Raw genomic sequence first — 26,735 nt, 5'->3', positions numbered from 1 at the left:
TCTTTACCTTAAAATTCACTCTGTTGGAAGGAAACCAGACTTTTGGTGGTGAGCATGCAATAGAGTATTCAGATTTTGAATTATGTTGCATACCTGAAATGCATATGTTGTTATTTAATTTTAGAAAAAGAATGCCATGAACCAAAGATTATAATTAATTCATGACAGTGCCTCTTCAATCTATAAACAAACAAACAAACAAATAATAAACCAATAGAAATGGAGACTTAGAAGCCCAAGCTTTCACATTTCTTCCCTGATCTTTTCCATCAAGCTACTTCTATATTTCTATTGAAAAGATGCAAATAAAGTTCACTGTTGAGACAAATAGGGGCAATTTTTCACTGTGTTTGTTAGTACACTTGTTTCAGCTTTCTTTCAGTTAGTGTTTACATATGCCATCTTTTCATGTTTGAAAATTCTAATATTTAAAGTATTTATTTACAAGCAAAATCTAGTTGGGCATTTGTATATTCATATCTCATCCAACAATCTTTGTCTTGAAGTCAGAATACAGTTAGCCTAGTAATACTGAATACAGTTACTGATTTATTTGGATTTCAATTTAAAATCTTACTGTTTACTTTCCATTCATCTCATTTCATGTTCCCCTTTTACTCCTTTCTTCCTTTTGTGGAATTAAGTATTTTTATTATTACTTTTTCCTCTTATTAGTTATATGTTCTTTTATTATTATTTTTATTGATTACCCTAGAGGTTGCCACATACACCCTTAGTTAGTATATTTATTGCTTTGATATGAAGCAAGGGCCTGAGAAAAGTTTAACTCCATTTACTTCACTACCATCTTTTGTATGATTGTTGTGTGTGTGTTTTATTCCTTACCTGAGGCGATGGTATTTTTTTAATGCTTTTTTTTTTTTTCTTTTTTTTTCAGGGAGAGGGAAAGGGAGTGGGAGGTTGGGGTGGGGGGAGAGGTGAGAGAGAAAGAGTTGAAAGAGAAACATCAATGGGTTGCCTCCTGTATGTGCTCTGACTGGGAATTGAACGTGTGACCCTTTGGTGCATGGGATGATGCTCTAACCGCTGAGCCATGCTGGCCAAGGCAACAGTGTTTTGTAGTTTTTAGTATACAGTCTTGCCCTCGTTAAACTTATTCCTAATATTTCATGTCTTTGATACTATTGAGAATGGTGCTAATTTTCAAATTTCATATTCCAATTGCTTACTTTTGGTATTGATCTTTTATTCCATGACCTTAACAGCTTTCATTTGTACATTCCTTAAGATTTTCTGAAAATCTTGTTGATTTTGAATGAAAATAGTATTACTGTTTTTTGACCAATATACAATATATGCACTTTACTTCTTTTAATTACCTTATTTCACTGTTGGAGTTGCCAACAAATGTTCAGTCAAAGCCCTGTCCTAATTTTACAGGGAGAGCATTCCATCTTTGACCACTGGTATGATGCCGGCTGTGTTTTGTAGGCGTTCTTTACTGAGTTGCCTTCTGTTCCTGCTTTCTAAGAGTGTTTATGATGAACAGGTGTGGACTTTTGTTCAGGGCATTAGGATGAGCATGATTTTTTTCTTCTCTGAATATGATAAATTATGCAGATCTCATTAAAAAAATTTAAACCACCTTTGTTTGCCTGGGAAAACTTCAAATTTTAAGATATAGTAGTATCCTTTTTTATGCATTGCTGGGTTTGGTTCGCTAATATACTGTTAAGGCTTTTGCATTTGTATTCGTTTTCTTTTCTTGTAAAAAATTATTTGATTTTGGGAACAGGGTACCATTGGCCTCATAAAGTGATGAGACATGTCATCCTCTATTTTATGAAATATTTAAAAAAAATAAGGTTGGTAGTTGTTCTTCATTAAATCTTTGTTAGGATTCACCAGAGAAGTCATCTGGGCATAAAGAGATTTCTTTTTTGTTTTTGAAAGAAGGAGATCATTAATTAATTTCTGTAAGAGATATAGAGTTATTCAGATTTCCTATCTCTTCTTGGATATGCTTTGTCAATTTGTATTTTTAAAGGAATTTTTCTATTTTATAGAAGTTTTCAAATTTACTGGCATAAAGTTGTTTGTAATATTCCTTTGTTATTTGTAATGTCTTGTAGATATATAATGCATAATCATCATGCATAATGTTGGTAATTTTGTTTTCTTCATATTTTAAAATCAGGTTTAATAAAGATCTATCCATTATATTGACATTTTCATTAATTTTTTTCTGTTGTTTGTCCATTTTCTGTTTCACTGACTTCTGCTCTTTATTTTTTCCATTTTTCTATTTTCTTTTCTATTTTCTTAACTGCTCCCCTGCTCCCAGCTTTTTAAAGTCAAATCTTAGAATATTTGTTTTAAACTTTTCATCTTTTTTTCTAAAGTAAGCACTTAAACTTTAATTTCTCTCTCTCTCTCTCTCTCTCTCTCTTTTTTTTTTAATATATATTTATTGATTTCGGAGAGGAAGGGAGAGGGATAGAGAGAGAGAGAAACATCAAGGATGTGAGAGAATCATTGATCAGCTGCCTCCTGTACACCCCACACAGGGGATGGAGCCCACAATCTGGGTATGTGCCCTTGGCTGGAATCGAACCTGGGACCCTTCAGGCAACAGGCTGACACTCTATCCATTGAGCCAAACCAGCTGGGTCCAATTTCCTCTTTAAGCATTGTTGTAGCTTTATCCCACAAATTTTAAAATACTGTGTTTTTATTTGGTTCAAAATATTTTCAAACTTCCTTTGTGATTTATTCATTTACTTATGCTTTATGTAAAACTGTATTTCATTTAGAAAATATTTGAGAATTTTCCAGGTATCTTATTGTTATTTATTTCTAATAGATATCTCTTATGGTCAGAGACTATTCTGTATGATATCAATACTTTACAGTATATATGGCTAAATTTTATAAATATTCCATGTGTACTTGAAAAGGTTATATGTCTTGCAGTTATTAATGAAGTAATCTATACATTCAATTTAGTCAGGTTATTTGCCAGTGTTCCACAAGTCTTCAATGGTTTTTTAATGTTTTGTCCATTCTGAGATAATTGTGTTTAAATCCACTATATTTATGGATTTGGTGTTTTCTTCATGTAGTGTGCTTCATGTATTATTTAAAAATTATATTTAGTTGGTGAAAAGTATTACAGATTTTAAAGCTTTATTATGAATTGTTATATTTTCTCAATGAATTGAGCTTTTCACATTATGTAGTAAACCTATTTTTTTTTTTCCTGGAAATATATATATTAGAGGCCTGGTGCAAGAAATTCTGTGCTTGTGGTGGGGGTGGGGATTGGGCCCTCAGCCTGGCCTGTGGACTCTCATAGTCCAGGAGACCTCAGAGGATGTCTGACTGCGGGGGAGCAGGCCTAAGCCAGCAGTCAGATTCCCGTAGCACTGCCACGGAGGCGGGAGAGGCTCCCACCACAGGCCATGATCCCAGCTTCTGGCTGAGCGATGCTCCCCCTGTGAGAGCACACTGACCACCAAGGGTCAACTCCTGCCTTGAGTGTCTTCCTCCTGGTGGTCAGTGGGCGTCATAGCGACTCATCATTCTGCTGTTCAGTTGATTTGCATATTAGCCTTTTATTATATAGGATATATATATATATAGTGTGTGTGTGTGTGTGTGTGTGTGTGTGTGTGTATGTGTGTGTGTGTGTACAATTTTTTTGTTCATTCTCACCTAAGGATATTTTTTCCATTGATTTTTTAGAGAGACTGAAAGGGAGAGAGGGAAGGAGAGAGAGAGAAACACATGCCCACTTACACTCATTGATTGGTTGTCTCCTGCACATGTCCTCACAAGGGCCTGAGATCAAACCTGAAACCCAGGTATGTGTCCTTGACTGGGAATGAAACCTTCTATGCTTAGGTGTGCAGGCTGATACTCTAACCACTTAGCAACACTTGCTAGGGCTTGCGTTCATATTTAATTCATCATAGTAAAAAAGTTATTTATATTTTTCTAATATGAAAACAAATACAGAAACATCCAAAAACCTCAAAAATTCTCATTTCCTGTGGAACCAGGCTCAGGCTTGAGGTCCTGGATCTGCTCGTCTAAAGCAGGTTCAGGGAATGAGTCTCCCTGGGTAAAGTTCTTCTCAGGATGAAGATCTATAAGCTCAAGAGATGATTAATCTCCTCCCTCCTCTTCCCTAAACACCCAACATACACTAGTGAGGCAAAAATAGAATGACGGTAACAGAAACCCTATTCGGTAACGAAGGGTACGGGAGGATTTCTTGTAGCAGTCACTGCTTCATAGCCATTTTGAAATCCGTCTGGGAAAATGTCATCAGTTCCTTAATGAGGGCCCTGTCCTGCTTCTTGGGAATGATTCTTGGCATCACCTTTTGGGCTCTTGGTCCCACCCTCTGAGTCACTCCCCCTCTCCCATTAGAAGTGGTTCCTCCTCTCAGTAGGAACCACTGTTTATTGCCTCTTAGATTGGGGGTTCGAAGGCCTCCTTTCATTTTGTCCTGTTTTTATCCCTTCGCTCCCAAACGAGTATACTTTCTTTAAAAACATCGAAGGCAGCCTGTGATTCAAATTACATCCACCCGTTAGACAAAAGCCACACTTACACATCTCTTTACCAATAGGCCCTTCTCTATCTGTAGCCCCTACGAGGCTGCAGAGGGACTATGCTTCTGAATTTCTTAGAAGCCCTTTGGGCATGCTCTCAAATGTGTGTGAGGTCTCAACAAAGGGTCCGGTAGCTTCATCTTTATACAGAGACCCCACTTTACTGCTCTGGATTTGAAGTTTTTGCTTGAAGATAGTAGAATGAGAAAGTTATTCTTTCTAACCCAGAAAGTCCTGGTTCTCTCTATTGCCTCTAAGTCCTACTAAGAAAACAAAGTAGTTTCTTCTTTAACTCATCTCCACTTGTCTTTTAGCACAGGCAACTTGAAAAACACAGTTTGCACTGTCTCATTCCTCCTGGAACTCTTTCCCAGCCAGATCCATGAATTCATTAGGTGTCCTTTTTATTTGTTGCATAAGGAGAGGCAACAGGTTTGCTAACTGTCCTACCAGTGTGTGACTCAGGTGCTCTTTTCTCCAGCTTCCATGAACAGTTTTTTTCGGTGTTCTTTAAGTCCCCTCACCCCCCTGCAAGAGTCTTCTGTTATCTTGTGTCTTCCATGTTTTGTTTTTAAAAATATATATTTTATTGATATTTTACAGAGAGGAAGAGAGAGGGATAGAGTGTTAGAAACATCGATGAGAGAGAATCATCCATCAGCTGCTTCCTGCACACCCTCCACTGGGGATGTGCCCGCAACCAAGGTACATGCCCTTGACCGGAATTGAACTTGGGACCTTTCAGTATGCAAGCCGACGCTCTATCCACTGAGCCAAACCGGTTTCGGTCCAAAATCATGTTTTAACTTTTTGTTACAGCAGCCCTCTACTTCCAGATACCAAATTTTGCTCAGGTTATCTGTTGCTGCCTAACAGCATTCTAAACCTCTTGTCTCAAAGGAAAGAGTGTATATTGCAAAGAATTCAAAACATTCTATACTCTGAGTTTAGTGGACTGCATGAAAAACGTCACTCTCTCACATATGCTTGCCCACATGATTTTTCTTTTTTTGCCTATTTCTGTTCAGAATAGAACATGCCACTTCATCACTCTCTACCCTTGGCTGTCTTGGAAGTAGATTTATTTACTGAAGGCAAAACAAAAGAATGAAGGTTAGGGGAACAGAAAAGGTAGAGGCAGGAATGACTTTGGCCAGGCCAGAAAATGATTACCATGGTGGTAAGGTCGCAGTTTCTCCAGGTGTCGATTTGTGTACCTCTGAGTCCCAAAGCTACAGGCAGGAGGTTGAACCAAGTTAATTTCTAGCTGTCTTATGGAGGGCTGAATTTTTTTGGATTGGAGAGACTACTTATGCTAAATCCAGCTGCAAATGTATAATAAAGGGAACCCCCCCCCCTCAATTTTTTTAGGGTGACCTGAGCTTCCATTCTTAAAATTGGTACAAGATTGTCTTTGGCATTTTAATAAAAAGGAGTTGACACATTTTGATCCTTAATTAATGTATGTTGAACAAAGACGAAAAGTTGGAGCAAGAGTACCAAGGCCTGTGAACCTGCAACTTCCTTAACATGGAAGTCTTAAATCATCATACTTGGTGAGGACCAGGTGACTCCATGTGGCACTCTCACCAAAGTTTGACACCTGGCTTCTCTCATTCTTGAGATCTCTTGAGCTTAGTATCCTTGATCCCCTCCCCCCTCCCCCTCCCCCAGGAATGTCTTTGATATGTGTCAATTACTCACCAATAATGCCAACATTTATTGAAAGCTTACATTATGCCCAGAACTGAGTTAGCTGAGGGAACTGCTATTCATGTTATCACATTGAATCACAGCAACCATGGGGGTTAAGTACCATAATTATTCCCATTTTACAGGTGAGGATAGTTGAGATTTAGAGAGAACAAAATACTTGCCCACATTCATACAGGCAGTAAGTGAGAGCAGAGAGCTTCTCTGCCGGATGTGTCCCTCCCTGGTTAAATGGTGACCCTCACATTCTACCATGTATGTATATAGACCGGCAAAGGGCTTTTGTGACCCAGTTGTCATCCAGAAAGTAACAAACAGTTGCTTACATAAGCAACCGATTGTGAGAAGATGCAGCTTTCATCCAAACTAAGAGATCAGAGGGAAAGATCATACTGAGACCCCACCCACTCTCTCCATGCATCTGCCTACGACCCGTCATGGAAACCCCTGGAAATGCCTCCTCTGCACATCTCTGAACCACGTCCCTTAGACTCAGCCAGTGGCTCAAAAGGCTATTAGCTAACTTGGGGGAGTTGAGCTGGCACAAGAAAGAACAGTAAGAATACAGGGGAGCAAATACTAAATGACAAAGGTGTGACACAATGAGTATTGCGGGGACTCGGGACCACTCCCAGGCTGCAAGCCAGGAAGCGCAGATGAGGAGGGGACCCTGATGAACGTGTGCTCCTGGCTGGCAGCGCCAGTGTCCACACTCCCTTGGCGGGTAGACCAGCCAGCAGAGAGGTGATGGCTGAGCTGTTTGCAGGAGATGCTTGTGGCCTCATTGCCTGCTTTGTTTCTGGTTGGCGTGAGAATTTTTATGCTGTGGCTTTTCTTTGATTCTGCGAATTGGAGTGGTTTGAGCTTGGTGAGCAGTCATTCTGCCACCTAGAGCAGGCAAGGAACGGTAGCCCCTGGGAAGAAGAGTGCGGCAAGGAAAGGCCATCCTACTCCAGCCGGGTGGGTGTCCCTTCTGCCTTGGTCCACACAGCAAGCAGCAGAAAGGACCTGGCAGGCCTGACTTTGTGGGACAGCCTGTGAACCATCTTGCTATTTTTTATTTTTCGTTTTTACTTGCAACACAAACCTTCGCTTCACTGTGCATTCCGTCAGCTTCTGGGTACGTGAGAGGTAGGCAGGTGGGGACCAGGGATGATGACTGGAGACTCTTAAGCAGCTATGCTGTTTTTCAGGCATGGAGCAGAAGAGAAAGAAGGGAATGGACTTGACATTCAGGTTTCAGATAGTCTTTTAAGAATTCTAGCTTACACCTGTGCCCAAGCACCCTCTTCCTCTCATCAAAATATTTGACCTTGGAGGCGGATGGGCAGTGGCCCCAAACGTGCCTCCCTAGATAGTAGGGGAGGGCTAGCAGAAGAGCTTCCACCTGCTCCACCCATTTCTGCAGGTGTGATTGTGGCCCCGGGGTGTGGGCGCCAGGGATGGATTGGTGAAGGTGTGGGGGCCCCCGGGGGGAGCAGTCCAATACAGAAGAACAGCAGTTTGCCGGAGTTAACGTGGGCAGCCTCTCTGGGGAGAAGAGGAAGGAGGACCGTCTGCCAAGCTCCCGCTCGCCCCCCGCGTGTGCCTGTGTGTGCGCGCGCCAGAGAGAGTGAGTGCGCGCGCGCCGAGGCGTTCCTCAGGTTGCGCTGCTGCCTGGAAACGGAGGGAGCTTGGTTATTGGCAAGGCGACGGCGTGGGGGTGGGGGCTCCCCGACCCTCGGGGAAGCGCGGCGCGGGCTGCCGAGCCAAGCCCCGAATCCTGGCTCCCGGCGCGCGCTAAGGCGGCGCGGGGCGGGCGCGGCGGGCGGGGGGCCTCCAGGCCCCGGGGGGGCTCGCCGCGGGGGGAGGAGCCGGGAGGAGGCCGGAGCTGCATGGAGTTTCCAGGGCGCGCAACTCCGGCGGCGGGGCCTCGGCCACTGGGCTCCCGGGCGCTGCGAGGCAGCCGCGCACATGGGCTGAGCCCGCGCGCCGGGGCTCCGCACGGCCGGCGGGAGCGGGAGCGGGCGGGGTAGGGGAGCGCGCCGTGCAGGGTGCGGGGCACGCGAGCCCCAGACGGGAGCCGGGAGCCGGAGACAAGGACAGACAGGGAGGCAGCGCCCGGAGAGCGCTCCCAGCCGACGGGGGACTCGCGCCTGGGGAGCGGCCTGGGGCGCCGTGGGAGCCGGCGGCGCCGGGGATGCCGGCGCGGGGACGCGGCCGCCCGCTGGGTGTGTGAGTGCGCGGCGAGGAGCTGCCCGCCGGCGCCCGCAGCCGCCCGCCCCCTCCCCGCGGGCCTCGGAGGGAGCACCCCGGCGCCGCGCCTCGGAACCCAGGGTTCAGGGCTGTGGGCCCCGGCCCCGCCAGAGGTGAGTGCCATTTCCCCCTCCCCCCCGATCGCCCCCTCTCCTCGTCGCCTCCCCCTGCGTCCTAGCCCCTCTCTCCGCGGTGCGCAAAGCCCGCTCCCGGCTGTCTCGGGCCCCTCTCCCCGAAGTGGGCGGCCGGGCAGGTGGCCGACGATGCCTCCGTACCTGTTGGCCCGGGCAGGGGGCGTCCCAGCTCTCCCTTGGGGTGGCTCCTGGACGCCGCCCGGGGGCGTGGGGCTGGGCAAAGGGCCATGGGTGTCCCAGCTGGGTGTCCCGGAGCTGTGCCGGCTGGAGGCTGGGGGCCGGGCGCCAGGGCGGAGGGAGGGAAGGGGCGGGAGGGCAGGGGATCGGAACCGCAGCCCAGGTGGGAGGGCAGCGCGGCTCCCAGGTCTTGAGGAAGCCGGGAGCCATGGCGATCAGGCGAGGCAGGAGGCGGGAGGCAGGCTCCTCTCCACCTCCAGCCCCTCGCCTGCCAGGGCGCAGGCTCCTCGCCTCCACCCGATCGGGTTCGGGGTCCGGGCCCTGCGGAGTTCGGGGTAACCAGGGAGGCCTCCGGCAGCCCGGACTGGGACCTGCTGATGATGCTCAGCTGGCCTCTGGGCATCAGGCAGCTCCGTGCGTCCGGCGCCCGGGCAGCAGCAGGCTCCGGCTCTCAGGGTAGTTTGGGTTGAAGCTCCGGGTTCCAGCCTCCCCGGACTGGCCGCCCCGAGGAGCGAACTTCCTCAGACTTGGCCTGAGGGCTCCCAGGCAGCAGGTAGTTCTGGGGCCGGGCGGGGGGACGCCTCTCCCCTGCGGGACGGCGGTGCGGAGGGCGGACGGAGGGCTCGCTGGCTTCGCCTCCGAGGCGCCCGCCACGTGCGCCCTCGGCCCCCGCTCTCGGGTTTGGGGCGGAGTGTGCGGGGCCGGCGCCTTCCCTGCTATTCACTGCCCAGGTTCCCGCTCTCAGCCCAGGGGAAACGGCGCCTGCAGTTCCCTGGGTGCCAGGACCGGAGCGCCCTCCCAGCCCCTGAGCCTGTTTTTCGCAGAAAAAGGAGACCTAACATGGACTCAGAGAATAGGGGCTCACGGCGGCGCACTGTGTGCGGCTGTGTTGGGACGCGAAGTCTGATTAGTTTTCATAGTCATTACATTCCAGAGTGAATAGGAGCGGCCTCGGGGTAGAGGTGCGGTGACCTCTGGGGAAAAGGGTGACATTTCTGCGCCCCGTATGCCCAGACACACCCGGCAGCGTTTGTGCCAATGGGAACCCTTAGCCCTCAGGATTTCCACATTTTGCTTCTTTCACTGCTGATTTTTGGTGAAAAAAAGAAAAACTCTTTTTCAAGTCAGGCATCAGAGCTTTGGGAAGGGTTTTAAAGCCATTTGGTGTGAAATTGTCTGGAGGCTAGAGCAGAACAGGTTTTTTTCTATTTTCTTTTTTTCTCAAATCAAAGCCTGACCGCAGCTCTCCTTGGCTCGCTGGTGGTTTTAATTTCATCTGGGGAGCAGGAGTGTCGATGGAGTCCCATTTTATGTACTGGAGGCTTTGACTGAAGCCTAGATGGCAGCTGAGACCTCCCCCCACCCCCCATGCTTGCAGCCCTGGGAGGCACCCAGCTCAGGATTCCCTCCTGGGCTCCCGATCTGCACAGCGGTTGGGAGTCAAAGGGTGAAGGAAGTGGTCAGTCCCTTAGGCAGCTGGTGGTGGCCCTGATGGGTGCCCCGTGGTCGGGACGCTCGGGGGGGGGGGGGGGGGGGGTGAGGATGGGGGGGGCACGTTCCCCCAGCAGCAGGGCCTTCCTTGCTGCGCTCACTGCAGACCTGTGGGTTTGTCATGGCACCAGCCGCCTGGAGAACTGCGATGTTTACTGAAGAGCTGGTCTAGGACACTGACATTGGTTACTGGATCTCTCCAAGTGGAGTAATGAAAACAAAACTTGCAGGAAACCCAATCCCCAGGCTATTTTATTGGAGGAGCGCTAAATCCTCTTAGAATGATCACCTCTCTCTGAACTCAGAATGTAACTATTGCCAGTAATCGGGCCTTCGGTGAGAGTGCGGAGTAAGGGCTTTTCAGAAAGAAAACAATTTAATTCAGCTGGTTCTGTGGAGCAACTGATGGGCATGACTGGATGAAGACACACCACTCTAAGGGGCCGTGGGGATTGGCTGCAGTGAGGGTGTGTGTGTGTGTGTGTGTGTGTGGACAGCTGCTTGGTTGACTTGAACATTGATCTCCATGGTGGAAGGACTCTGATCGGTGCTTAATACTGGGGAGTGTTGGGATCCAGTCTAGAAATTTCTTTCCCATTGTGAGTGGACAGTGTGCTCCGAGGTCACCAGCCAGTGAGAGAGGTTTCTGTGCACTTTAAGCCTGCAGTCCAGGCTTTGCCAGCCCAGTCCACCACCGGCCGCCCTTGCGGTACTCTTGGGTGGCAGAAAGGCCGCTAGTTCTTATGCTGAGGGGAATTCTCCTGGCTGTGATAGAACTTTGGACATTTCAGGACTTTGAAGACACTCTTTATTCAGGTGTTGGAGCCTCTGCTTACTGCAAGACACTCACACATTTGAGCTCACATAATCCTCATTTTTCATATGTGGAAGTGGATGCTAAGGGAGATTAGGTTAAATAACTTTCCTGGGGCTGCGTAGCTTGTGAGGAAGAGGCAGGGTTATGTTTTGATTCTAAGAGGTTGGGCTTTCTGATCCTAAGACCCCGGGCCTTTCTACGCCGCAGCTTACGATCTGAAGCGTATTTCGGTCACTTTTGACCTTTGGTGCCTCCTTCAGAGTCAGGCCCATAGTGGGTGCCCTGTCTGTGTCTGCTGAGTGAATCTAGGTCAGCGTCTCATTCCTCATTCCCGATGAGGAAGCTCTAGCTCCGGAGGGAGCTGGGCTTTGGTGCAGTGGGTCAGGGGAGAAGGCCCTGCCCTCTTGGGGTGCCCATATCCCAGCCCGGTGAGGTGCAAGGACAGATTTGGTTTGATTATGGGCCGCTGCTTGTTTGTGTGCATGCTCCCTCTCAGTGTGCTCACATTAGTATGGGGTGGGTGGCATCTTTGCCCTTCACTGGAGGCTTAACCTAATGCAGGCAGAGTGTCTGAAACGTCCTTTTATGATGAAGAACCATTAGGCAGCGCGATGAACAATAGCCTCCGATTCCTGTTAAAACCGTGCGCTCGGCTCTCCAGCGATGAAACCGTCTTCCAGATGGGCAGCCTAGACTGATCCCTCAGTCACTCAGCTTTAGAGGAATTCTGAATGTGGTTAGAAAGATGGAAAATGAAAACACAGTGGTAGCATCCGACCTGCGGCTTTCAGAGTGAAGTATGCTTTTAATCATTTAAACAAGATCATCTAATAAGTGGTTAGTTAATAAATTATCTAACAAAATGTATTCAGTGCCTGTTATGTGGTATGGATATTGAGATAAATATGACACAGCACCTGTCATAAAAAAATCACAGGAGAGTTGAGAAGGCAGACCATGTATTGGGGGCACTCACTGGTGAGCAGAGACAGCAGGCAGCTAGCTTAGAATGGAAGAGATGTCTGAGCTGAGCTTGAAGGGTGATTGGGAAGTGGTCAGCCTTAAACAGGTATTCCATGCAGAGGACGAAGGGTAGGCACAAGGAGAGAGGTAAGAAAATATGTAGAGCCTAAACGGTTTGGCTCAGTGGATAGAGCGTTGGCTTGTGGACTAAAGGGTCCCAGGTTCGATTCTGGTCAAGGGCATGTACCTTGGTTGCTGGCACATCTCCAGCAGGGGGTGTGCAGGGAGTGGCTGATCAATGATTCTCTCTCGTAGATGTTTCTAACTCTCTATCCCTCTCTCTTCCTCTCTATAAAAAATCAATACAATACATTAAAAAAAAAAAAGAAAATATACAGAGAATATGGGGAAGCAGCTGTTAGCTTGGAGTTCCTGGAGCTTACAGGTCGAGGCAGAGAGTGACAAGAGAAGAAGCTAGAATGATAGATGGAGGTCTTTGGTCACACGGGAGGTGCCCCATTTCTCCATTAGGGATGGGCAGCATGGTCAGATTTGAATTTTAGGTAAGACTTGTTGGGGACCTTATAGAGCATGGATCTGGCAATAAGTCCAGCGGTGTGGATACCAGTGAGGTGGCTGGTGCTGAGGCCATGAGGGGCGTGGAGCAGAAGAGATGGATTGGGCAAACATGTAGGACAATTCTCAGAGTTCCTAGGTTGCAAGCAACAGAAACCAACTCTGTATAACAACTAAACCAAAGAGAATGTGTTAGCAGTATTGGTGGGCACTCACAGGACTGAAGACTCACTAAAAAGCCAGGTTTGGAGCAGACAGGAATTAGGCAGAGGGGATATTGGTGGCAGGAATGGCCCATGATTTATCTCAGGCAATAGTATGGAAGCAAATAATCTCCAGCCTTTTCCTCTTCCTCCATCATCATCATCCTCATCCTCATCATCCTCATCATCCTCATCATCGTATACTTCGGTTACATTCAAATGCAGAGAGGAAATGTCCACTTGGCATAGCTTTGGGTTTGCATGTTTAGTAGCAGTTTCTTGAAATATCATTGGAATGGGGAGAGGTAGTTTTCTGAAAGACATGAATGATCCTGTGAAAACACGGCGACTTAGAAGTTGGACTGTCCTCCACAAGAAGGGATGTTGGTGAGACTTCTTGATTAATTGATGTAGGAATAGGAGAAAGGGAAGGGTGCAGTGTGACTCCCGGGTTTCTGATTCAGGTAATGAGGTGGATAAAAAAATGAAACTGTGGCTAAGACTAAATAACTCACTTTCCCCCCCACTGGCAGGGCTACGGGCAGCATTGTCTGATCAGTCTGCCCCAGAAGGCGATGACCTATTTTTAAAAGTCTCATTAAGGGGTTGTGTTGCTATCCATAAGACTATTTAAGTAGTTACCTTATCTCATGCCCCCCATAGCTGTGTACTTTGAGTACATTTTCATCCATTCAGTCAATATTTATTATACACATCTGGCTTAGGTCTTGGGGGAAAAGGTGAATTAGACAGAGGTGGTACACTCATATTCTGGTGGTACAAGACAATAAAATAGAAAATAAAATTAGATGATGTGATGGAGACAAGTGCAGTGAGTGCTCAGCAAGGAGCCCTATTAAGGAGGGTAGGTCAGGGGGAAGATCTGGAGAATTTCCAGACAGTGGGTGCATCCAGTGCAGAGGCCCTGAGGTCTGAACAGGCTGGGTGCATTAAAGGGACCGGAAGGAGGCTGGTATGGCAAGAGGTGAGTTTAGAGAAGTAGGGACTACTTCATGGGGAGCGTCATGGAGAGTTTGAGTTTGATGGAAGCCATTGGAGGGTTTTAAATGGGAGAGTGAGTGACTTAAACATGTTTTTGAAAGATCATACCAGCAGCTTTCTATTCTGTGTGCACTATCTTGGTACAGTAAAACGAGTCTTAATTAGAGTGTAAAATGAAACGTGCAATGTTTAAGAGTAACAGATGGAGAGAAAATGCTTTGGTAACCTTAATTTAGTGGTTTCTAATGTAGCAATTAAGAGTGGGTACAGACAAAACCACATTTTAGAAGAATAATGAAAATCAGTGGTCTAAAAATGTTCACACTGCCTGTTCAAAGATGTTGGCATTTTGGATGATTTTTATTTTTATTTTTTGAAAATGAGCGCATATTTATTTTATAATCAGAAAAGAATTGTTTGGAAATGTAGACACTGATGACCACAAATGTCTTGAATGGATGTTGTAAGAGGCATCTCTACGAAACACTTTTTTCTTGCCATTCTATTTCTGGAACTATTTTGCACCAACTGCCCCAATGGGTGGCTCTTTGAGTGTTAAAAATATTTTTAGTTACAAAGCAAACATTTTTTTTAAAAAAAAATTAAAGCACTACAGCAATGTTACATAAAAAGCGATAACACTTCTCTGTTCTCTCATTCCCCAGACGATTACCATTCTGTACATATATTGCTAGGCTTTTTTCCCTATGCATTTCAAATATCCTATATAATAAAAATGTAATATGCTAATTAGACCAGATGTCCTTCCGGACAACCTTCCCCACAGAGCTGTTGCTGCGAGGGAAGCCCGGGTTCTGGGTGCCAGAGGGAAGCCAGTGCTGGCAGCCGGGGGAAGGAAGGCCTACCTTGCACGATTTTCGTGCATTGGGCCTTTAGCATTAGTACATCTGACATTTTGTTGAAGGATTCTGGGATACTGCTCTAACAAAATTCCTTCCTCTACAGCTTGAAACCTAGATGACCTTCCCCCCTTAAATCAAAGTCACTGGGAAACTTGAATATATGGCTTAGCTAGGAGAAGCTGCATCCTGTCTTTTTAGCATTCCGAGTGTTCACTGAGAGCATACTTTATACTTATAAAGAATAGAGCAATTACATATTCATTAAATGTTCATTTTTGAGCACTGAAATATATTGCTCTAACAGTGGAGCCCAGAAGTTGGTACATGATTACAAACCACTTGCCAGTGTTTCATTAACAAAAGTTAGCCAATGTGGACGCTCAGAAGTGCAAATTAGGGAGCTTAGCTAATTATTTTGGTGACATATTTATCGCAGCGGAGTACTATCCTTTGAAAACAGGAAAGGAAAAAACCTTCAATGAAGTGTTCCTTAGGGCTGCTGAGGTGCTTGGGAAGAGCTGTACACCCATTGGTCTCTCCGCGCAGACGGGGTGTTGGGAATGAAACTCTGTGTTAGGATAATTGAACGGTGTCGGATTGGTCTCATTATGTGATTCAGCAGAACTGCTACTTTCTCATCATTATTTTAATTACATCCTTTCTTGGAGAAGAGAAGAGCCAATATGTGCTTAGAAGAGAATGGTTAATAAAGTAATAGAACCATGGCGCTTAAAGGGGGAACAAGGACCAGGGTTATTTCACTTTACACATGGGAAAAATGAGGATCGCAGGAGCAAATGACATGCACTCTGTCAAACGGAGTCCATTCCCTCACCCTGGAACCTCTTCCCTATACTCCGCGGTGGCTCTGTGTTGTCAGAAAATGTATCTGTTTTGGTAAACCCAAGAATTAGAAAAGCACTCAGAAGCTGATGAAAAAAAAAAAAAAATGGGAGGGTGTTTGAGCGGTTCGTTTATTTTGTAAAACTGTAATCTGTTTGTGTACTGATAACAGGCCTGACTTCTGTGTAAACATCTTTACAGCCTGGGAAGAAAGCCCCGAACATCTGTACTACACATTGATGTGGCATGTCAGCCTCCAGCATTCCTCCGGCTTGTCCTGGAAGCCAGTTGTTCTGTTGTTTCATCTGGTTTAAGGTGGCCAGTTCATTTTACACACAGTCACGTAAACACCCGTTCCATATCCAGCAGGAAGTGACAGGTATTCATCCTCCTCTGGATTATTAGTATTTCCTCATTTTACACATGAGGAAACGAAGATGCAGCAAAGCCGGGTAACTTGCCCCGGGGTCCCAGGAGAGCCTGTGGTGGTGGGAACCACAGAGGCCTCTGAGGCACTAGCTGAAATCTCCACCTTCCATTGCTCCTCAAGGACAAGCACACTCTCTAAGATCAGACTTGTCCTGGCTGATGTGGCTCGGTTGTTAGGCACTGTTCCATGTACCAGAGGTTGCTGGTTCCATTCCTGATTTCTGATCACATGTCTGGGTTTTGGGCTTGATCCTCGTAGGATCCTGCAGGAGGCAATCGACTCATTGATGTGGCATTCTTCTATTGATGTTTCTATCTTTCTCTCTCCCTTCCTCTCTTTCAAAATCAATAGACTATTTATTTATTTTTTTTTAAAGAAGAAGAGCAGACTCTGACTTGGTGAAATTGCTTTAACTAGTTGAGTCACTTTTTTGTCTCGGCAAACTCATGGATGTATACCTAGAAAGATCTCCTCTGGGGATTGAGTTTCCAAGTCTCTTTTGTGGGTTGTCCCCAACCCCTTCCCTTCATGAGTCACTTGGTGGCAGCAGGTTGAGAATGGATCTTGTCTCAGCTGAGGCTGGTGGTCCTCTGTTCACTCCTGTTAGTTGCAATTCTCAAGTTAGTTGCCAGGATGCTAACCCGCTTCTGAGCTCTGATAGATCCAAGTACTGCCGTATTCCAGCTTGGCTCCTGTTTTATCTCTTAATAAATACCAAAGTTCTCTACTCCTCACACATAGAGAAATAAATGCTTCTTTCAAAAACCTGGAGGCACGGAGTCTGTGGGGCCCTCAAAGGGCAGGGATCACAGGGGAAGGATCACAAAATTAAAAAGGAGGGAAATATAAATACTGGCAGATACTGTCAGTGGTCCTCACTCAGAGATCACAGCCTTAAATTTTTAGTTATGGTTGCAGGCTGACTCAGAGTCTTGCACACTAGGAGGGACTGAACAAGGACATCGCCGTGGACTCTTCTACTCCCTCCGTTCTGGCCTCTGGCCCTGGGGTCCATGTGCTTTGGGATCTCTGAATGTAAGATGCTGCTGAAAAAGAAAGTTCTGTACTCTGATTTGAAATGGTGCGGTTGGAGAGAGAGAGAGAGAGAGAGAGAGAGAGAGAGAAGAGAGAGAGGGAGGGAGGAGGGAGGGAGGAGGAGGGAGGGAGGAGAGAGAGAGAGAGAGAGAGAGAGAGAGAGGAGAGAGAGAGAGAGAGAACACACGAACTAAAAGTTAAAAGATGGCTTTCTCCTGGAGTGAGCACCTTGCAGGAGCTCGGAGGTCCGGGGAGTAACCTCAGATGCGAATGCAAACACAAGAGGCAGGTTCTGACTCGGGATGGTGACCCATCATCACTTGGAACTCCAGTGGGTGATCCTGCTCTCTTCTTGGGAAGGGTGATACAGACCTTTCCAGAGGGAAATCGGTTGACCCTGGATTTGAGTTTTAGAACCAGAAGTGGAGAATCCTAGCTCAGTGTTTGTCAAACTTTGCTGCGCATTAGAATCCTCTGAGGAGCCTTAAAAATGTCCCAGTGGCCACCGCATCCCAGGAGAGTGGCGTCACATTCTTGGGAGTGATGGGCCCCAGACCCCAGGTGATTCAGTGCACTGTACAGTCAACTTTGAGAATCAGGGCTCTAGACAGTTGCTCTCAAACTGAGGTCCCTGCAAGTCCCTCAGGGATGTTGTTCAAATGCAAATTCTGACGTCAGGTCTGGAGAAGGCCTGGAGCCTGCGTTTCTAAGAAGCTCCAGGCTCTCCTGCTGCTTCTCATGGGCCACACGGGGAGGGCAAGGCCCAGGCAGGAGAATCAGGTTCCTGATCTGTTTGGCTTCTGGAGCCATTGCCTTTTCATGGGATTATCTTTGGTTCATTCAAGGTAGGGTTAGAGAACAGTGAACCTAGACCCTGCTTCCCCCTCCCTCTTTAATATTATAAAGAACAGATCAATTAAATATTCATTAAAATTCATCTCTGGACATTTAAACATTATTGCTCTAGTATTGGAGCCCAAAAGTTAGAATCATGATGACAAATCACTTGCACCTCTTTGTCCTTCAGAGTCCAGAGCATCCTCTTGCCCCTGATCAGCATTTATAGTCAGAATCAGAGGCTAGGGGAGCTGCAAGGGACCTTACCAATGATCTAGTCTAAACCCCTTGGTTTTGAAAGGGAGGAAACTGATGGTCCAGAGTCACAAATCATCAGGCCAGGGCTGCTGTGGAATCGAGACCAGCAGGAGGGAGAAGGAACCCCCTGCTGCTCCCCATGCAGAGGGGAATCAGGAGACAGCGACACCTAGAAAGACGGACGATGTAGTCAGAATTAAAGCGCCTGTGAATCGGGAGACATTGCTGTTAATTATACCTGTGATTTTCCATCGCCTTCCTCCAGCCAACTTCAGTTAACTGCACAGGAGCTTGACGAAGTTCCTTGCTTCTGCGGTTGGAGTTGACACTTTGACAGATGTTCAGTAGCTTGTTCCCAGGTGGGATGCTAATTCAGGCTGCCCTACCTGATGCAGAATAATTACATTTACTGTCTTCACCCCAAATATTTTCCTCCTGTCGTCGAAACAAATAAAGAACACTCTTGCCATACAGGTTTCTTGATGTCATGATGACTATTTAAACCTGTTGTAAGAATAGGTCCTAATTGATGCTCCTGGCATTTGTCACCTGATGTGATGTGTTTGGCATGTGATGACTAATAGGTTATATTTTGTTGAATCCTTTCCTTCTGCTTCCCCCCCACCCCCCCCCCAGCGGAAGGCACCTGTTTCAGCATGTCAGTGTTGACGGGGACAATTTCCTGCCTATCTCTTCATGCTTTGCTTCACATGAAGGCTCAGAGACTGAAGGGGACATTGCATTCTCAGGGCGGGTGTATTTTGTCCTAGAACAGTGGTCGGCAAACTCATTCGTCAACAGAGCCAAATATCAACAGTACGACGATTGAAATTTCTTTGGAGAGCCAAATTTTTTAAACTTCAATGTCTTCTAACACTACTTCTTCAAAAACAGACTCGCCCAGGTCATGGTATTTTGTGGAAGAGCCACACTCAAGGGGCCAAAGAGCTGCACGTGGCTCGTGAGCCGTAGTTTGCCGACCGCAGTCCTAGAAGATCACGTCTTTAAAATAGAGTAGGAAAAGACTTAGGGGCAGATGAAAGTTAGCATAAAGGTTGAGGCAGTATAATTATAGCTAATGGTTATATAAATACTCGTTTCTAAGTACTTCACAGAGGTTAACTCATTGAATCCCTTCAGCAATCCAGGGAGGTAAGGAGATGCCATTATTGTCTCCCTTTGTGTCCATGAGGTTGCCAAGCCACAGAGGAGTTCAGTACCTTGCTGAAAGTCACACAGCTGATGAATTAGTGAAGCGTGCCTCATGGCTCTGGAAGCCAGGCTCTTAGGCCACTAGGCTGAACTGCCTCTGTAATGCAGATTGTCCAGATGTGCCCAGCTCGGCGTTTCAGAGAACTTCCATCAGACATGTTCATGCAGACTCCGATGTTCCCTCTCAGAGCACCTTTACCTACACGGGGATGGGTTCTCTCTCATACCATACCATTGGAGCCGGTCCTGCTGGTGTTGGCCCTGTCCTATTTCCCCTGTCTTTGCTTTTCTAGCGCTCTGTAGATGTGTCAATTGATGGGCCAACATGTGGGCAAACTCCAGCTTGTAAGGAAGAGAAGCCACAACAATGGGTAAGGTTGGAATGTCATTTGGGGCAACCTTGTGTATGGTAAGCACCAGATACCTGTTTTGCATCTGACTTATGACTTTACTACTGCACTTTGTTTGGTCTTAATCCTCCGTTGGTGGCTACCCTTTACCCATGTCCTAGGCTTCTGAGATGGTGGCTCTGCTGTGCTTTGAGCACGGGAGTCTCTCTTTTGTTCTTGCTGCATTGTTCAGATTGATTGGTCACATTACCCAAATAGGAGTCTCAGTGGGGGTTCCACACTTGTGGAGAGAGGGGACCCCTAAGTTCTCCGTCACTTCAGGTCTGCTCTCTGGGCTGGATTTCCTGAGTCTGGTCCTTGCCTTGATTGCTCTGTCCTTGATCACTGGCTGGGCCTCCTGATGGCTCATTGGTCATCAGCTGGCCTGGTCTTGGTGCTCCCTCACTTCTCACTGGCCTGGTGCTGCCAACTGATTTTCACACTACAGCTGTTTGCCTAATGGTTAGCAAACTTTTTTTTTTTTTTTTTTTTTTTTTTAAGGGGCAGATAGTAAATAGTTTAAGCTTTGTGGTAGGTCATAGGGTGCTTGTTGCAATTACTCAGTTCTGCGATTATATCCAGAAATCAACCATAGACAAGATGTAAATGAATGAGCAGACTGTGTTGCAATAAAACTTTATTTACAAAAACAAAGGTGGACTGGACTTGGACTCATGGTCATAGTTTGTCACTTCTGCTTCTAGATAACTATTCACTGCTTCTCTCTGACTTCCAGCCTGCAATGACTGTCTCTTCAGAGGTCATTAGCAAGCCTACTCTAGAATCCAATCACATTTCTGAATTCTCCATAGCCCTGTACTCTTTGACCTCCCTAGCCTGTTGCTGTATTCACTTTGCAACCCTCCATCTAGAATAACATTAACCATTCACTTTTTCAAGTTCTCTGTCAGCTAAATTGATTCCATTAAAATTTTATGTTGTTCAACTACACTTGGGCCCTAAATTATTTTTACTACTCCTTCTTTTGAAACCTTGGCTGATTTCTTGCCCTCTCCACTGAGGCTGTATTCCCGAGTCTCTTCTACTCTTCTGAATTTTCTGCTTCCTTCAGATGATCCTGCTTCTGACTTTGATAGATTGAAGGCATGGACTCCATCACCTCTTCCCTTGACCTCAACGCTCTCCATCCTTTCCACTTCAAAATTTCTCCTTTCTTCCTGTTTCTAAGAAAGAAGTGTCCTCATTTGTTTACAAGGACAACATGGCTCTGCCATTAATCTTATCAGTTTTCCTTTCTCCTCAGCTCAAATCTCAAATTTGCCTTTCTTTAGCTCATAAACAGAAGTCTCCCCAAAAGTTTGCTTGACCTTGCTGCCTCCCTAGGCTGCCATCTCATTTCACTCCCCTCTTTACAGCAAAGCTTCTGAAGAGGGTCTGCCCCTGCTGTTCTCACCGGTTCACCCTTAGCTCTTTGCTATTGGCCAACCCTACGGTTGGTCCCTATGGTATTAAGTCTTAGGTACTTAATACATTATGAACTTGCTTTTCAAAGCTCACTGACATCCTCACTTTAAAATCTAATAAGGTGGCCTCATTTTGCCGAAACCGGTTTGGCTCAGTGGATTGAGCGTCAGCCTGTGGACTGAAAGGTCCCGGGTTTGATTCCAGTCAAGGGCACGTACCTTTGTTGCGGGCACATCCCCAGTGGGGGGTGTTCAGGAGGCTGTTTGATGTTTCTCTCATCGATGTTTTTAACTCTCTATCCCTCTCTCTTCCTCTCTGTAAAAAAATCAATAAAATATATTAAAAAAATATTCTGACCCTCCTCATTCTGTTGAAAGTATATATAAAGAAATTAAATTAAAAAAAAAAAGGTGGCCTCATTTTTCTTATTTGACACTATCCACCAACCTTTTCCTATGGACCTGCCCCCTGAATGAACTGCGCTGGCTTATTCTCACCCCTTAGGTTTTGGTATTACTTTTCTAGGGCTGCTGTAACAAAGCAGCACAATCGGGGTGGCTTAAACTACAGACATTTGTTTTCTCTCCGTTCTGGAGCCTGGAAGTCTAAGACGCAGGTGTCAGCAGGATGGTCCCATGTGTGGGCCGTGAGGGAAGGCTCTCTGCCTGACCTCTGACCTTGGCTTGTCGATGGCTGTCTTCTCTGCATCTTCACATGGTTTTCCTTTCTGTGTGTCTGTGTTCAAATTTCCTCTTCTTATAAGGTCACCAGTTATATTGAACCAGGGCCCACTCGACCTCATTTTAACTTAATTACCTCTTTAAAGCCTATCTCCAAATACGGTCGCATTCTGAGGTTAGGAATTCACCATATGAATTTGTAGGGAGACACAAATCAGCCCATAACACTTTTCTATCTCATGTTTCCCTTTCCAACCCTCAAATGTAGGTGTTCCCACAGTTCCTGCATTTGCCTCTTCCTTTTCATGCTCTCTCTAGTTTCTTTCTTTGGACAATCTTTTCCCCTCCTCTGTGCTTCAACTATCTCTGGAGCATCACGTCTTACCAGCCTTTAGGTGTAAATTGTCCCACGGGCATTCCAAACTTGACATGGTCCAGGCAGAAGGGACCAGTTCCTTCCCAATCCACAATGTGCCCTCCTGCCTGGCCAGAAGCCTCCAGCCCCACGGACACTCAGAATAAGAAGCTTGTTGTCCTCTCTGGCTCTCGCTCCCCACCCACACGTGCTCAATTGACGTGTCCATTCTGTTGTTTGGCACCAATGCTTGACCCCACTGCCACTGTTCTTATTCTGGCCTGGACTTGAGCCAGCTCCGACTGGTCCATCCGCTGAAAACACTAGGTGAGTCATGCCACTCTGTGCTTCCAGAGACTTCCAGTTGCATTTCGAATTCTTAGTGACTTTCACTTGGCCTCCTTGGGCATCGAACACTGCCACTTCCGTGTCTTCAGATTCCACCGAGACCGAACTCTGTGTCCTTGCTGTGCTCTTTCTGCTCCTCGTCATGCAGAGGCAACGTTAAAGCTGAGTTTGCTGGTGAAGCTCAGTTTAATTTCTCCCTCTCTGTGTTTGTATAATACTTACCTAGTCATTTACCTTAATGCGTATTGGCTTGGACTAAGTACCACAGTTAGAATAACAGAGTCCTGGAAAGGTACAGTTAAAGAGATGTTAGGAGGCATCCCTTTCAACGAGGAAATAGACCCTCCATGAGCTAAGCTACCGTGCAGTCATGTCTCTTCTCCCCCTTCTAAATTGTGAGCTTTTTAAAGCCTTGGTGTGTATGTTGTGTGTGGGCTGTGTGTGTGTGTGTGTGTGTGTGTGTGTGTGTGTTCACAGTTCTTGGCACAGTGCTTTGCCTGTAAGGCATGATTAGAGATGTTTCTTAAGTTTAATTGGAGGGCAGTCCTGTGGGGATCTAGCTGTGATCTGAAGACTCGGCCATCGGCTGGGAAGAGCAAGTCTGCATTGGTTTGCAAGATGGTCTCACTGCAGTAATCTTTGTCTCCATCACTTGCTCTGTGATTATTTGCTCAGCGTAAAGCCGAGATAATACATCGGGCACTTCTCCCACTGGGGAAGTGACGGGTAGGGGAGGAATGCAAGTGAGTTAAATGAACTCCTTCCTTTAGCGCCTTGAATTCTTAGGAGAAGATGCTGGAGAGGAAACAGTAAAATCAAGGTATTTCTTGATAGAATCGTTTAGGTAGATCTGAACAGATGAGTTAGGGAGTGATTATTTGCACTGAAATTGAATAATTCACGGTAGGGGCCTCTTAAATAGGAACTCCCTCATAAATTTGAATGGCGTTTCCAGATCATTAGGTAATTGGCAGAGAGAAGGGAAGGCAGAGAAAATCATCCGTGTGAATAGAGAGCGCCATCAGAAATAGCAGCAAAGCAGGCCAGATATTATAACGCTGGGAAATGGAGATTGATTCATTGCACAGAGTACGTAAAAGATTCTTTGGAAAGGGTGTGGTGGCTCAACATCCTTTCTCCTGCCTTTCCAGTGCATGGAATCTTCATGTCTCACTTTTCTCCAGGAAGCTCTGTGGATCCCTGCATGTATCAGGGCTGGTCCACGATGCCTCTTGGGGGAGCATCGAGCCCTTTGCCCTGGAGGGGCTGGAAGGAAGGCGCCTGCTGCACACCCCTCAGCCTTTCCCCGCTCTGGCTCAGTGCTTCTTGCATTGCCTGCGGGTGAGGGGATGAGGCCTGTCTGGGTGCCACAAGGGGCCCCCTGTGGTCACAGCTCCGTAGATACTGGCTGTCCCTGGTCTCCTGGTGGAGCCAGCCAGGCAGCGCACACAGTGTCAGGAATAGTTGTAGCGCCACGTTGCCCAGCTCAGGTCCATTCTTTGGAAATGTTTGGAAGCAGCCTGCCTTGTGGGCCCCGGCCCGTAGATTGGCCAGTGGTTCGGGGCTTTCCGAAGGGGACTGCCGCCCTCTGAGCACTGTTTTCACGTGTGTGAATGACAAGTCCATGGCAAAACATTGGTGGTCAATGACAGCAAATAAGAAAAGAGGAGAACATAAAATGTACTTTTTAATCCCATGGTCCCAGAGATAACCGTGGGCCACAGTTTGGGGAGAACATCTGCCAGAGTTTGTGTTGGGGTGTTTTGTACCCTTATGAAAGCCTTCCTCTCTGTATTAGCAGGGGTGGGGAGGGGAATGCTCTAGTATAAGTTGTCTTTTAATTTAGTATTTGTGGATGTCTTTCTAGGTTGCTTCCTCATCATGTTTAATAAATGCATTCTAGTCCTCAAAGGGGCGCGTGCTATTTTTGACTTTACTGTTGAAAAAATATTGCACATCCAGAGTGTTTTTCTAAGAATACATTCTCAGGAGTGGGATGATCAGGTCAAGGATTTGGGACCTTTTCGTAAAGATTTTCCCCATTACGCTCCCAGCTGCAACAGGAGAGGGCTCATTCCCACATATCCTCACCAATACTCGATATTGGCATTAGCTCTTTTTGAAACTTGATAGCCAAAATGATTTCAAATTGTTTATTCTGGATTTCTGGGATCATGAGTAAGCATGCACATCTTAAACATGTATTTTTTTTTATTTTTTTTTTGTGAGTTGCATAGTGAAGCTTTATGTTTACTTTTCTATTGAGGTGCTGTTTTCTAAAACAAAACAAAACAAAAAGACTGGTAAGAATTCTAATAGAAAGAATAGTACTCTTCTTTATTAATGCTGCAAAATTTCCCAAATTTGATGTTTATTTCTTTTATATTATTTTTAACTTACTGTTTTTTTGTGTGTTTTTTTAAAAATATTTAATTAAATGTTATATTATTCCCTTTTAAATACTTAAGTTTTGGAGTCATGCTTAGAAAAGTCTTCCTTATCCTCCAAGATTACATAAATATTTACTTCTTAAGTTAAAAAATTTTCTTCCAATTAAAAAAATCTGTTTTATTAATGTATTATATTTCAGAGAGTGTAGAAGTTGAATAGTATTCAGCAGCTTCTAACACCAGTGGCTGCCCCTGCCATCCTGGGAACCACGCTGGGGGAAAGTTCCAGGGAGCTTGGGGCTGGATTCTGCCATCAGGCTGGGTGGGAGCCAAGGGCTCCTGGGTTCTGTGCACAGAAGGCTCCACACTCCACCCCTGCACTGGGCCTGGTGTGCCCCCTTTTTATTTCTGCTGTGGCTGACCTGCTGGCTCCCGGACACGGGGCACAGGAGCGGATGCTAGCTCAGGGCTAGAGACAGGGCTCTGTCTGCCTGCCTCTGACCAGGGCCTCCCGCAGCACGGACACTACCAGTGTGTGCTTCTCAGGGTTCTGGCGCAAACTGGCTGGCCCTTTCCTAGTGTAGACCCATGACAGGCAAGAATCTGTCCTACCCTTCCCTCCATTAAGTCCCTAACCTCCTCTGTGCTTTCTTACCTCCAGATCCCCTGAGACCTCTCTGTCCCCTCCTCTTTGTCCTCCTGCCTCTGGTCCTTCCTCCTTCATTCTTACACGGAGTGGCTAGATTATTATGATCTCTGAATGCAAAACAGTCTGGCCACTCAGTGTATATATACACATATATATTAGAGGCCCAGTGCATGAATTTGTGCATGGGTGGGGTCTAGCCAGCCTGGCCATGGGGAGGGGACATGGGCAGTTGGCTGGCCTGCCTGCTGGTTGAACTCCTGGTCCAGGGGACGATTTGCATATTAGCCTTTCTTATAGAGGATGTACACTGAGTGGCCAGATTATTATGCATTCAGAGATCATAATAATCTGGCCACTCAGTGTATTTGCAGTGTTTGGGAGAGGAGAGGCAATAAATAAGTGAGATTGATTTGCCAATTTTTACCAGAGGTCTAATACATATTTTTATTGTTACATTTAAAAAAGCCACCTACTATTAATTGTGCCTGTGGTATGAAATAGGGAATCTATTTTATTGTGTTTTTTTCCCCCCAAATAATTTTCAATCTTTCCAATATTACTTATTGACTAGTCCATCCGCTGACTGAGAAATGCCAGTTTTGTGTTACACCAAGTAACACATTTGGGCTGACCTTCTGATCTGTTGGTTCTATTCTACTCTTTTCCATTCTTTTTCCAGTGCCACCCTGGTTTCACTATAGTAACCTAAAAAATCCATGGTAGGGCAAATTTTCCCTTATCCTTTCTCATAGTTTTAAATTAGAATTTTTTTTCCCCCAGTGAGAAAATAGTTGTGATGGTCATTGTTTATCTAGATTTCCAGAGCCATCTTGCCAAAACCATTAAAAAAAAAAAGAAAAAGATGCAGTTGTCATTTTTTTTTGACTGACTTATCTTTCCTAAAATTTCTCCATCTAAGGTGCCATTTCCAAAATTATATTTTAAGAATGATATTTTTTTCAGAAAAAAAAAATCCCCTGGAATGGGGATTTCTTGACATGTGTGGTTCACCCGTGACCCCTCCACTCCAGAGCGACACAGTGCTGTGTGTTATGGGGAACACAGCCTGTGGGTGCCCCCCAAGTCAAAAAGTAAAAAAGCAATGTAAGGGAGTGACTACTCAAGACCTG

General features: G+C 46.1%; 1 protein-coding gene across 3 annotated transcripts in view; it reads left to right on the top strand.

Moving 5' to 3' along the window:
- Positions 1-26,735, top strand: part of CALN1 (calneuron 1) — a 409,706-nt gene that overhangs the window by 87,840 nt on the left and 295,131 nt on the right. The window lies entirely within an intron of this gene.

Source organism: Pipistrellus kuhlii, unplaced genomic scaffold, assembly GCF_014108245.1.
Source record: "Pipistrellus kuhlii isolate mPipKuh1 unplaced genomic scaffold, mPipKuh1.p scaffold_m20_p_4, whole genome shotgun sequence".
Lineage (NCBI taxonomy): Eukaryota > Metazoa > Chordata > Mammalia > Chiroptera > Vespertilionidae > Pipistrellus > Pipistrellus kuhlii.
The sequence above is the reverse complement of the archived record's forward strand: the minus strand, read 5'-3'. Positions and strand labels throughout refer to the sequence as shown.